Source organism: Culex quinquefasciatus, chromosome 3 (assembly GCF_015732765.1).
Source record: "Culex quinquefasciatus strain JHB chromosome 3, VPISU_Cqui_1.0_pri_paternal, whole genome shotgun sequence".
Classification (NCBI taxonomy): Eukaryota; Metazoa; Arthropoda; class Insecta; order Diptera; family Culicidae; genus Culex; species Culex quinquefasciatus.
This window is the reverse complement of record NC_051863.1, coordinates 46,109,400-46,121,465: the sequence shown is the minus strand read 5'-3', so window position 1 is coordinate 46,121,465 and position 12,066 is coordinate 46,109,400. Positions and strand designations below refer to the sequence as shown.

Sequence of the window (12,066 nt, the reverse complement as noted above, 5' to 3'; positions counted from 1 at the left end):
AATTCAACCCTGCTTCTATCAACTCCCAACCTAGGCCAACAACGCGGTGGCGCGCCCGATCAATCGCCGATTACGACGAAAGTGACAGCGTAGTGAAAGGGGTGACCGCGGGAAAAAGGGGGCAGTTCCCCGACCGTCACCGTTGCATAATATGCGTCACCGAATGACCGGGCCATGACCGATCGAACTCGCGCGATCTACCTAGTGGAAGCAAAGAAATGGCCCACAATTTGGTTCCGCTCGCACGACACACACACACGCGCGCGCGGACTCCCCTTTGATCAGATCGGGTTCTCTATTACAATGCGGTGACGACGATGACGGTGGCGGCGGATCAAGCCGAATTAGGTTCGGCCGTGTGCGACGTCGTAAACTGATAATCTCGAGCCGATCACTTTCATCGGGTGCGATGCGGTAACGCGACGGCAAATTTGATTGTGTGTGAACTCTAAAAAAAATCACAATAATGATCTCAACAACAAAATAGTTATCAATATTAAAATTATAAAATTTAACTGAACCAACCACCTTTTTGTTTGTTTTTTTTCAATCTCAATAATTTTTACTGTGAATTGTTGACAGTTAACAAAAGCTTAGGACCCCCAAAAGTTGAATTATCCGCTGATCAAAAAACGGGGGCCTCTGTTTTGCGTCTGAATGCAAACTTTTCTTCCTCCTCTCTCTTTCTCACTCTCGTTTGTTCGCTTTCTTTGAGGGTGTGTGATGTGGTGGCGCACCGCGCTACGAATGTTGACGTGTGTTATTTAATCTCCCGGTGATGGGATTTGGATTATTTCTTTTGACTTGTTTTTGATTAAGATTGTTGTTGGAAGGGTTGCATGCTTTCAACGGGAATGTCGTGTGTCTTTTGTTGGGCTCAGATCGTTACGCAAGATGAGGGGTTGGACAATTTGTGCGAAAAATGGGGTCAAATTGGGATTTGATTCGGTTAAATTTACTGAAACCACCACTACTGAATATTTCAGTAAATCGTCGTGGTACCATTTTCAATGCCTCACCTTTTAACTTTCACAGATCCCCAAAATTCGATTTCAATCCTGAGATTTGCAACAAAAACCGGAAAGTCTCCGTGTATTGTTATCACTCTTGATATGATCTGAGAATTGCTGTAAGTGCGACAACTGTCCAAAGGGATTTCAGGTCAGAACGCGTTTGACACACGTACATCCCCATTACCGTAAACATTTTCAATTATAATTCGGAAATCCGGCAATCAATTCAACCAAACAATGGGACAATGCACAGTTTGGTCATCCAAACAAAACGTGTTTGTTATTGTTTACATTGTGTGCTTTAGTGCTTTAGATCATACTTTAAAACGTCAAAAAGCGACGTCGATATGGAAACTTTCTGAATATTCAGCAAACTTTGACAGATCCGCATGAAAAGCGGAAAACTAACTGAAAATTTTACTAGTAAATATTAATTGGTGTGAAGGGATAGTCCTTTGGCGACAGGGCTTCCTCTGTGTGAAGGAGAGTGTCTAATTTCCTTCGCAAACAAAGATTGCCAGGTATTTTTTTGTGAATTTTCCGCGAATTCCTGGGATTCGGATATTTTCTTTAATTCTGCAGCATCGATGTTTACAATTTATTGAAAAATGTGATGGAATGGCAGAATTCAATATGATCTAAATGTTCACTTGCTCTTGCTTGGTTTTGTCAAGAAACAGAAATTACTTGGGCCGGGTTTTTTTTAGATTTTCAAAACCAGTTGAATTACATTTGTAAAGTTTACAAAGCTGAATTCATATAATTAGTCCCGCCCGTGTGGATCAATCGGACCGCGCACTGGACTCACAATCTAGAGGTTGCTGGTTCAAATCCCGCGGCGGGCGCTCTAAAAATTCTAAGTGTATTTATGGGTATCCGGTGCCGTCACTCCGTGCCGTACTCAAACACTTAGGAGCCCAGGGCGGCGAGGCCCTTGTAGTTAAAAGGAAGACACTAGTGGTGTTACTAGCAATGGTGATCGACAGCTATGAAGTCAACTTCGTTTTTCATATAATTAGTTGATTGACTGACTATAGTCAGGAATACATTCTATACCGGGACACCCGTTTTTGTATTATTTAGAAGCACACTGAAAAAAGTCAATTCTCGAAATCGTGAATTAAATTCACGAATGCGAGCACCACGAAGGAATTTATTCACGTTTATAGTGCAAATGCACCATACTCATGAATAAATTTCTTCGTGGTTCTCACATTCGTGAATTTAATTCACGATTTCGAGAATTGATTTTTTTCTGTGCAGTTGAGCAGTTGTACTGATGATTAGATCATAACGTCATGATTCGAATTCCCGGACGCTTCGAAACTCGGACACTTCATCTTGTTTCGAAAAGATCGGAAAATTTTACGAATGTGTCATGTATTAACATTGAAAATCGGACCATTAGTTGCTGAGATATCGTCATTCGAAAATCGTCAGCTGTGTGCTATCTTGTGACATAGACCATTTTGGTCGAAATTGAGTTAATGATGACGTTTTTCTATTCTTAACAAACACTACAAGATGCTTTAACCCGATTTTGGAAAATTTATCATCAAAATGATTTTGCACACTTGTGACACGTCATACATGTTGTTGGAAAATGTGGAAATTTTTTCTTGTTTTTCATAAATTTATGTACACACATACTTTCTAAAGGCAATGCAACCTTTTGTTTATAAAATTATACTGATTAAGTCGATTAAACCATTGATTTGAGCTTATTTTAGTTTGTATGGGAATTCTCTGCACACTTGTGACACGTAGTACAATTTTGCTTTCGAAACACACTTGTGACACGTGCTTTTCAGATTTTTGTTTACATTATTTACTGTATCTTTTAACTGTTGTGTCCAAATTAGTTGAAACTTGGAGCGTTTGTTAAGCGATAGTATACGAACCGATTGCTTCAAAAAGTTTGGCTCTATCATTCATTGGCTGAACCAATGACACTAAATAGCTTATTTGGTCATAGGGAAGGCCCCCACAAAGTTTGAGCCAAATAAAAAAATACAAATAAATTCCATTTCCGGTTTTGGTAGAGAACTGCTCTGCCGTTTTACGGCGATATGATGTATACGCCATTTTGGACATTTTCAATTTTATTGTACAGTCTGATAAAGAATCTTAAAAGCTACCTCTTGACGAAAGAATTTTTCAAAAAACTGCTCTGGGGCCCATTTTATTAAGCAAACAAACTATGATGTATACGCCAATTTTACTCATCATGATGTATGTATACATTGAGAATTGATAGAAGTCAAATTCAATACTGTTTGAATGTTGATTTGAGGTTTTGGGACCAAATCAAGACTGGGCAATATTTTATTACATTATTTCGATTTAATTCTTAAGGGGACGTCCATTAGGCATCAACCATAAAGTACGTCACGTTCTGAGGGAAGAGGGGGGTTTTGAGCAAGCGTGACGTTGCGTGTTAAAAGCATAAGGAAATCGTGACAAAGGGGAGAGTAAATTTTGGCTGTTTTTAATGTGACGTACTTAATGGATGACACCTTATCCACATCCACGTAGACACTTTTTTGAAAATTCTAGACCCACCCACCTCCCTTGCGGACAATTGTTCATGCAAAAAAAAAAGTGTGTTTATGGAGCGTAGACAATCGCTAAGGGAGCGTTCTTTCATTACGTAACGCAAAAAATCGGATTTATAGACCCCCCCCCCCCTCTTAACAAAATTTCCATACAAATTTAAAAAAAAATGTATGGAGCGCAACACGGCCTCAGACCCCCCCCCACCCCTCCCCCAACTGCGTTACGTAATAAAAGAACGCTCCCTAATACCCTCCCGCCCCTTTAAGTATCCACGTGGACAATGCATTACGCGATCCGCTCAGCTATCAAAATAGCTGGCACAAAAAATAAAGCCAGCTTTGATCGAGCAATGTATACATACATCATTGGGCAGGAAAAGTAGTGATTTTGTATTGCTATTTTTTCGGCCAAATGATGTTTGTGGTTTAAAATCGTAGAGAATAGGAAAAAACAAGAAATTTTGTAGGGGCCACATTTTTATTGTACTTTTGAACAGTTTCTACAGAGCAGACTTTAAATTAATCATTTTAAATTGAAAAAATGAACAAAAACAGAAAATCGTGTCTACAGCAAAATCACCTCAATGGCGTATACATCATATCGCCGTAAAACGGCAGTGCTCACACAGAAACTATCAATTTTGATGTTTTTAAACCTTTGCATGGCAATATCTTAGCAACTAAGGATCGTATCAACAAAGTTCAAAAAACAAACCATAGATAATTTTCTCAGCTTTTCAAATTATTTTTTTCAAGGTTGGGCAAACATGGGCACAAATAAAAAAAAATGAATAACTGAGACTATTTTTAAGAAAGTTACCTAAAAATGGCTATTACTTGAAAATGGTGCACAAATTTCACAGGAGTACTTTTCAATTCCAAATTGATTTTACATCGAAAAATGAAGTTGAAAAATGTTGGCGACCAGTATTTCGATTTTTGAATAAAAACGTATTGATTCACAAATTAACAACTCGGTCCAAGATTTTTTGCCCATTCTGAAAATTTCTGAAAAGTTGGCATTTTATGTCCAAACATGAAAATGAAAAAAAATGTAAAAAAATAAAAATATTGTTTTTTTGCAAATCAAGTTTTAGTGACAAAACGTGAAATCGCTAGCCACTGTGATAACCTACATTTTTAGGGTACTAAACTAGATAGAGACAATAATAGGCATAGCACATTAAAGTTTGAAAATCGATTTACTTGTTTTGCAAATGTGTGATTTAAATATATTGCATATACATTTGCCTGAAGCGACCTTTCATAATCATAGGATAAAAATATATTGTTTTTAATATATTTTGTTCTATTGAATGAAATGTTTGATCAGCCAAATACATACTACAAAATACGGAAGCCCCGTGATAAATCCGGCTGCCCTGCTGATAAGATCATCGACTGACAAATTTCTCCGTTTGCAAAATATCTGATCCTACAACCAGTTCCTGGTGGTCCTCTGGTGCATTTTACCCAGCCGGTTCTTTCACCACCTCGACTAATCCAGGCTACTTGGGCACCTGCTAAAAACATTCCTCCACCACCCTCCCACCTTAGCAGAATCCCAGCGCAAGACTAGAAAGAAAGAAAAATCTATGTCAGGTGCTGAATCTCCTCCGTTTGCATTCGGTAACGGTGTGGCTTAGTTTCGTTTGCGGCGCAATGCATTTCGTGTCGCCCGTAACCTACTTCCGATGGGTTCTCTCTCTCCGGCAGGAGACTAGTCACCTCACCTCTCTGTGAAATCGGCCGGTTGGAATTTGAGACCGGATTTCCACAACTGGGAAATCTGTTAAAGTTGATTTTCCAGAGAACAACTCAACGACTGGAACCCGATGGCGGTATCCAGGCCAGGTACAACCAGCAGAACGTGCTTCTCAACCGGTGGCCACGAAGAGAGAGAGAGGCGGTGATGCAACGGAACGTAAGAATGGATTAATTTGATTTATCTCTGGTAGTAAATTATCATGCAGCTTTGGGCACGGTGGAACCTGACTGTGACTTTGAGCCGAGGGCTGATGGCGGGAGCCTAAACTGGCCATTTGGCTTATCGCCTGCTCACTGACTGATGGACGGGAAATCCAATTGAAAATGGAACAATGTTGACAGTTACTGCGACCTCTGGAATGGGGCAGAGTGTTTAAAGGTAAGGAGGTTATGAATCATTTAAGTTGGTAAATTTTATATCACTCCAGGAGTTTCTTTTGGACGTTGGAGATTTCCTCTCAAAATTTAATGGGTCATGGTTAGCTCATGATTTATTACTGTTTTTTTGCAACCACAGTCAATTGAGGTCAGATTCTACTTTTCTTATAGGTTACGGTTTACATGAACCGTTATCAGGGGTGACATTGGATCTGGGGGTGAAATTGGGTCATACAAATTTCAGCATTTTTGTATGACCCAATGTCACCCTTGATGACAGAGCTATTTTATTCTGTTTACAATAAAATCAAGTTATTTCTTGGTTAGTTAAGCTATGCAGAGTTAAAAATATATGGGCACAAACTTTGAATAATATTTGCATCGGCTTAAAATAAAAAAAATGTTTCTATTTTAATTTCATTGAAATTTTGTTCAAGACTTTAACAAATAACAGAATTGGAATATTTGTTTTTATGTTAATTTTTTTAAAATAATTAACAGGTTGTTATTTTTGCTGAAATATGGAATTTTCCACGAAATTCAATTTTAACAATTTTTCAATTCGATTTTTAATTATTAGTAATACAACATTTTGGGACATTTTGGGATGAATTTTATTTACCAGCAACAACGATTTATAAAAAAATCTTTGAACGTTTATCAAAGGAAAAAAATCCAAAGTGAGCATGGTTCTCCTCTTTAGCGCACGAAAGAATCTAAAGGAATCTAAAAGAATCATCATGTTGATTATTCGGCGGAACATCTTTTTCACTACTACACTTGCGTAATTCATTAAATCGTTCGAATCTATCAAGAATCAGGAACTCAAAAAGTCAGTGGTAGGGCTTGACCTAGCTGGAGCCGTTCCCAGAGCGGAACTGATCGATTCCTCCACTTTCCCATTCCCCAATCCCAATTTCCCCAACCCCAATTTCCCCATTTACTTTTTCCCCTAAAATATAAATAATTTCCGATTTACACCAGCACATCACACCCAACTTATTGGGAGCGTTTGGTACGGTATGTCCACGCACCCTTCCTCCCCTGTTGATTTTGTGAAATGTAGTCCGATCACAGAATCTGTCTCTGCGTTTAATGCAACGTGTTTTTTATACCCCTGACTCAAGGTGGTTTCAAAAACACCCAAAAAGCAAAAACTGAAAATTTGGTTTATTGGAACTTTTCAAAAAAAAAAAAAAAAAAACTCCAGATTTCTTTTTTATTGGTATTTTTTGATTTTTTTTACGGTTTGAAGTATTTTTCAATTATAATATAACACCCGAGGGGTGGTTCACTTCCGCCTTGACCGAGCGATAAAGCTCCTTTTACAAGACCTTTCAGTGTTCGTTCTTCTTATTTCGCCTTCTCTGACCTTTTCTTGTGCTAACGCGCGTTAGCTCGCCTTTTCTGTTCCTTTTGGTTACCTTTTCTCATCAAACTGCTCGATTTTTTTTTGACAACAAGAACTGTCAAGTGCAACTGACAGTTCTCGCTGTCAAATGATTCAAGCAGTTTGTTTGGATAGATTTTGTACCTTTTCACAACTGTATTTCGCGGAACGGATTCTTTTTCCGGAAAAAAGCAACCTTTGCGCGAAGAAGCGGTTCACAAAGCGCCTCTACCGAAGAGCCCTCACACGGGGTCGCTTATATTTCATCGCAGAACACGTTTCCGCTGGCCCTAAATGGCATAATTCCGGAGGAAAACTTCTATGTCCGGGGCTGCAGAACTGTAGCCCGGAATTGACGTGGTTTTCGAAGGATAACGTGACGATTCCAAGCAAAGCAAAACTGTTAACAGCCGGTGCTTTTTCCGGCGAAAAAAAGCTCTAGGCTGAAAGGTGTCTGTATTAGCAGTTCCGCTTCATCCTCCTTCGCAGAAAGCCTCCCTCCTCGGTCAAGACGGACAGCCAGAACAGACCGGCAGGATTCAAACCATCGAAAACAACTCCGAGACAGCGATCTGTTTTCGGCGAAGCAATCCCGGACGCCCCATTTTAGGAAAACTCGACGTTGGACGTCAAACCAGCTCCAGAACCGCATTCTGGTGCTGGAATGCGAACTTTCCCAGTGGGGTAACGTGGACTTTTCCCGGTTGGCCCGATTGCGGACGCCACCATCACACCAACATCCCCGCTCCAGCCGAAGCCGGCGACGCAATCAGAATATGGCAGGTGGCCAGGAATCTCCGGCTATGGTATAGTATGTGTAATTAATAACAATTGCCCAATTTCCCCTCTGTTTTCTAGTACAGTTCTTCCAGCGTCTTCGATCGGGAACCTGCCGTTAGGTAATTCGACAGGTTTCACAAATTCTCCTTCCGCACACGTCCGCGACGGAACCAGCTGAATCCTCTGACGGAGCATGAAACGCTTGAGGACAAGTGCCTAAAATGCAGGATACGACTTCGGAAATATTATAAATAGAGAACAAATTAAAATAAAGAACAGTTTCAAACAAATATGTAATGAAAAAAATAACACTTCCCAGAATCATACTTGAAATCAGTTTATTTTACGATTTAAAAATAATGTATACCTGTGTCATCCTCCTATGGCCGACAACCATAACGCCAATATCCACACCGGAAACCGCAACTTTAACCCCTCCGTAGGTCTCCGACCTGGCGTGCGACACGTTGCGCACTTCCTCAGTTTTAACCCTCATCAACTGGGCCAAACCAAACCTGATGATCACTTATCTCGCTATCCCTTACGACCCGACGATCAAAGTAGCCAGGAGACTGGCCAGCTGGTAGACGCTCTTTCGCATCGCAGCACGACCGCGTCGATACTGCAAAAAGAAATTCCATTAAATTCTACCAATTTATGTTGTTTTATCTCAAATATTTACCCTCCAACATGGTTATCACCACCAGCATCATCCCGCGAGGGCCCACGTCTTGGTGTGCTGTTATCATCAGCTGCTCCAAGTCGGACGTGTGGCCATTAATGTCGTAACTCCTGCTGCCTACAGGTTATCTTTAACGGAATCGGTTCCATTTTCCTGCCACCGCTCTTCTGCCAACTTCCGAAACCATTCCTCTTGGACTCGACCGTCGCCGCAGTCTGCACTCCGGAGGCTTGTCCATTCCGGGGACCTTTTTGGTACGCACGCACTATCGGAACCGGTCGGTCGGAACCTCCCTGGAGAACTTCCACCACATCTATCTCCCACACGGCCTCCGGAAATCGTATGTTTTTCAGCTGCACACCATCGCACTTGTTCCTGCATCTTCGGCAGAGGCCGCGGTCAACGCACCGCACCTTTTTCTGCCTACCAGTCCAGTTCCAGCACGCAAAAGCACAAGTTTTGAACACAAGATTGTTTTATTTTTCGTTGTGCCCAGGTTGTAACATTTCAACTGCTTGAAAAAATCAAAACAAACGCCGGGTTGCCAAAACTAGGGGAAAACTGCTCGATCTGTGATGACAAGGTTGCAAGATCATATCTCGCAGCTCTTCTTTCGAGCTGAAACAAGCCGCCCTATGAGCGCTAACGCGCGTTAGCTTGCCTTATCGTGCCTTCTCAAGGCGTTGTGCTGCGTTCTTGAAATTCGAGCCAGTTCTGGTGCGTTTTCTGTTTCTAACGCGAAGTGAGCTACCCCTCGATAACACCACTATTTTTAAGCAAATCACCTTAGGCTGATGCAAATATTTTTCAAAAAATTTGTCCCTCTGCTCTGGCAGGAGCCAAGGGAGAGGGGGGCAAAAAACAAAATAAAATTAAAATTAAAATAACTACTGCCCATGATCGCATAAGTGTCCCATATGCATTTTCGTCACTTTTGAGTTATTGATGCAGTTTGGTTCAAAATCTTGTGCTCTTTCGAAAGAGCCTACAACATCCTACAACATTTTTTCGTGAAAACTTAACACAGTTTGCAGTTTTTCGATCTCTTCTTTGATCATTGGAAAGATCTTTTGATTGCGCATCCAACGATGGGTCCCATGATTAAAATAATTTTAATCAAAATATCTGAAATCCGGTTTCAAAAAAGTAAATAATTAACACTTGAGTGGTCATAAGTTTTAATGGGGTTGTCATATTTTCAATATGTTGAACTCGATGAAAAGGTCTATTGATTCCCCAACCATCGAGTTGCTTAATAGATCCGGACAACGTCTGCGTCAAAATATCTGAGATCCATAACTTTTGAATTACTTAACTGAGTTTTATAATTTTTAATGGCGACTTATGGGACCCCAAGACGGATCGAATGAGTTTTGACTAAATCGGTTCAACAAAAAAAGAAAAAAAGAAGAAAAAACTCAAACAAGAATCGACATCCGAATTGTCAAAATTATGTACCGTAAAACGGGGTGACTTTGATAGCCGGGGTGACTTTGGTAGGTTTGCGATTTATCCTCAAAATGATGAGTACAATTAAAATATGTAAGGAATGGTTTAGTATCATAATGACCGTGGTAGAGAAGTGTTTAAAGAACCTCAAGAAGAATTTTTCATAAAATTTTTAAAAGTTTAAAAAGTTAGTTAACTATAGTTAAGAAAATGTTGATGCAAGTCATTATTTTAAACTTTCCAAAGTGTCATGATTTTCTCAAGGAACATGATTGAATTTTCGGATTCTTTAGAAAATTTTCCACTAGGAGAAGGTTAAATAAGTTTGTTAATAATAATAAATATGTGTTTTTGGAAAACAATTTTAAAAAATCTTCAAATTTATAGGCAATTTCAGTTGAACAAATTTCATGTAAAATGTGAAAACTTGTGATTCGTGCTTCGAATTCAGTATAAAATGCAATATAAATCGATATTTTTTTAAACAAAACTAGTTATGGGTCATTCCACCTGAAGTGTGCAAGAAAAAATGCAAATTTGAAAATTGCCATCTCCGATTCTGCTCAAATTTGGCAGAGCTGTTGAGACTATCAAAACATGCAAAAATCCCGAATTTCATCAAAATCGGACCACCCCCTCCATTTTTGTACCCTCCCAAAAAATCGACTTTTTGGCGATTTTTGAGCGAAACCCCTATCTTCAAACGACGATAACTCAGGAACCACAAATCTTAGAGGGTCGGTCTAGACTCAATTTTGAAGGAAATTGGACGTAGAATCCATTTCCATGATCAAAATTTAGATTAAAATATGTTTTCTACCTGTATTGCGCAATTGAAAACTTTAAATGGCCGTATCTCAAAACAGCCCTATTTATTTTTTGAATTTGACCTCACCATCGTATTCCCCGTCCGATTTTACATAAGAATCACTTATTGACAGAAAGGAATATTTTTCGTTCCAGAGATATCGAATTTTAAAGTTTTTAGTTTTCGAGATTACCTACATTAGCTTAATTCGCTACATATGCTAGAAGCACTCAGAAGCGCTGTTCAATAACTGCTACCTGGTTATTTATTGAATTAAGATTTCATCCCAAATAATCGTTAGCAAATAAGGCAAAAATGTAATGTACACCACTGTAGGAAACTGCTGTATACGGTGAATTTGTGTGCTAGCCCACAGTACAAAGCAAGAACGACACGCAATACAGGGCAGAATGGAATTCCCGCAGAGCTAGCAGGAAATTGTAATTGATCTTGTAACTTAAGAAAAAGTGTACGATACATTATCGTGTTAAAAATTATGAATTAATATGAACAAAACTCTCGTGAAGCATGATTAAGGAGGAGGATTTCTGGAAAGTATAAAACTGGAAAAAGGTAAGAAAATCACAACGATTAATCTGATTTATTATCTAGTTGTGTTATTATTCAGTTGTGTTCATTTTGACACCGTCCGAACAATAATCTTTTTTTTGTTTGTCATTTCATCATTTCGAAATCTTGGAAGACGATACAGCTGCTATCCACATGTATCAGAAGTATATGGTATTGCTTTTGAAATTAAATGTACCAGAATTAAAAAAAAATTATCAATTATTCTGATGAAACACATTATAAAAATCGGTTTAATATGATCCATCTTTCAAACCCTAAGGCAGAATTTGGGGTTTTTGCTGAATGGCACTATTTCGCTACCGCACATGGCAAAAGCTCTAGAACCCATGAGAATTATTTCATCTACTACAGCCAGCTCTACATTAGTTCTCGTTTCAAATAAAAGAAGAAATAAAAGAAATAATTTGAGAAAGTGGGAAGAAATGAGGAATTAGAAAAAATATGAAAATAATAGAATAATGATAAATTTTCGAAAATTGTATTGTAAAAACTCTGTAGCATTTGCAAATAAATATTAAAAGTTCAAATTTTACTTAATATGGTTCAATGACACTGAGATCAGGAAAAATAGTGCATTAAAAATTACCCAATAAATATTCCTTAAACAAAAAATAGATTGATCAAGGTATTGATTATCTCAAAATCGTATAAAA

The 12,066-nt window shown here is 38.9% G+C and overlaps 1 protein-coding gene and 1 long non-coding RNA gene across 2 annotated transcripts in view; one reads left to right on the top strand and one right to left on the bottom strand.

Moving 5' to 3' along the window:
* Nucleotides 1–12,066, bottom strand: part of LOC119768692 (homeobox protein caupolican) — a 195,423-nt gene that overhangs the window by 82,318 nt on the left and 101,039 nt on the right. The gene's annotated exons all lie outside the window — the stretch shown is intronic.
* Nucleotides 7,137–8,173, top strand: LOC119768693. The gene is made up of 2 exons (XR_005278154.1): nucleotides 7,137–7,914; nucleotides 7,976–8,173. It is a non-coding gene; the product is annotated as an uncharacterized LOC119768693 (long non-coding RNA).